The following is a 2180-nucleotide window of genomic DNA, read 5'->3' on the forward strand; positions in this document are numbered from 1 at the left end:
CTACATGATAAAAGCATCAGTCTGAACAAAAACCAATCTCATGTGGCCCTCAGGCTAATTTCAAAAGCCCTTTGTCAATGTCACCTGTCCCTTCCCCACCTGCCAATTGGGTTGTTGTGGGAGAAGAAGGGAAGGAAAAAACAAATACACAAAGAGAATTCAAAGATATAGCTGTGTTCATCTGTAGAATCAGTATGTAGAGAGATCGCGTAGCACCTGTGAAACTGACCGAAAGAAATGGGCATCTTTCATGGACTTAAATCTACTTCCTCAGATGCATTAGATGCAAACGCATCTGAGGAAGTACACTTAAGTCTACGAAAGCTCATGCTGCAAACTTCTTTAGTTAGTCTCAAAGGTGCTACAAGATTTCCCCAACTTTGGTATTCAGTGATATATCTTTACACAACTGTTGTTGTGCGCCTTCAACTCATTTCTGACTTATGGTAACCCTAAATCAAAGCTATCACAGGGTTTTCTTGGCAAGATTTGTTCAGAGAGGGTTTGCCTTTGCCTTCCTCTGAGGCTAAGAGAATGTGACTTGTCCAAGGTCAGCCCATTGGTTTTTATGGCCTAATGAGGATTTGAACCCTCATCTCCAGAGTCTTAGCCCAACTCTCAGACCACTGTACTGTACTACACTGGCTCTCTATAAAATGCAAATGACAGTGTGGGTGTGTATATATGTGACTTCAAGTCACTGGCTGACTTATGGTGACCCAAGGAATTTCATAGGGTTTTCTTAGACAAGGAATACTCAGAGGTGATTTTGCCAGTTCCTTCTTCTGAAATACAGCCCACAGCACCTCATATTCATTGGTGGTCTCCCATTCAAGTACCTGTTTAGCTTCCATGATCAGACAAGATCTGATGCCTTTAGGGTATTTAGGCTCTAAATGATCCTCCCCTCCATTTTATCCCACTTACAACAATCCTGTGAAGTAGGCCTAAATTGGCATAAGGTCATTGTCTTATTTAATTCATGGCTGAGAACAGATTTGAACTTGGGCTTCCTCCCAGTTGCAGCCCAACTCTTCGCTCTGTGTTGACTGTCACATAGATTTTATCACCTCAAGCAATTTATTACCTCAAGTGATTTATCACCTCAAGTGAGAACTAGGAGTAGCAGCTGCCTCCTCTGTGGTTTCCCATACAAAAGACAACTCAGGCCAACACCAACTTGGATGCAGCAATGCTACAACATAAGATGCTACTGAACCATTGAGTAGGACAGGATCTTTTGTCCGTATCAATGGCGGAGGCCAAAGCAGACCCACCACCAGGGCTCTTTCTAGGCAGCATGGACCATTTCTATGCAGTCTCCCAGGCTTTTCTTATTAGTAGTAGTGTGGGAAAGAGCAATGTATTTCTTACACCATAGTTTTTTGTGGGTTTTTCGGGCTCTGTGGCCATGTTCTAGAAGAGTTTATTCCTGACGTTTCGCCAGCATCTGTTGCTGGCATCTTCAGAGAATACATTCTCTGAAGATGCCAGCCACAGACGCTGGCGTAACGTCAGAAATAAACTCTTCTAGAACATGATCACATAGCCTTAAAAAACCCACCAAAAACTATGGATGCCGGCCCTGAAAGCCTTCAACTTCACATTGGATTGATACTGTTTTTCTATCATTTTTAATGTAATTTAATTTAAAATTATAATTTATAATTTTTATAATAAAACATTATTATAAAACAATATAAAAATAATATAATTATAAAATTCAAACTATCTATACATAAAATCACATAAAATAATGCACAACAAAATAGAGTATATTGGCACTGGATGGCCCTTAAGAGGGAGGTCTCCTTCTTCCAACTCTGGCTCTGCAAAGAGAAAGTCCAGGGCAAGTAGAGGGAGGGAGGTAGGGGCGTGGCTTGGAAACTCGCCTCAGCCAATGAGAAGGGAGAGAACCCCAGATCTGGAATTTGGCGCTTTTGATTGGAGGAGGCGCAGCAGTGGCTCTTGGAGGAGGATGCTTTGGCTGAACAACTCAGAGCAGCAGCAGCAACAGCAGGAGGAAGGCTAGGGCTAGGAAGCCAACTAAAAGGGATCCTTCCTCAAAACCAAGACACAGCAGCAGATCACTCGCTGATCCTGACCTGCCACAAGCAGCAAGATAGATGATAGATAGATAGATAGATAGATAGATAGATAGATAGATAGATAGATAGATA

Source organism: Sceloporus undulatus, chromosome 6 (genome assembly GCF_019175285.1).
Source record: "Sceloporus undulatus isolate JIND9_A2432 ecotype Alabama chromosome 6, SceUnd_v1.1, whole genome shotgun sequence".
NCBI classification, from domain to species: domain Eukaryota; kingdom Metazoa; phylum Chordata; class Lepidosauria; order Squamata; family Phrynosomatidae; genus Sceloporus; species Sceloporus undulatus.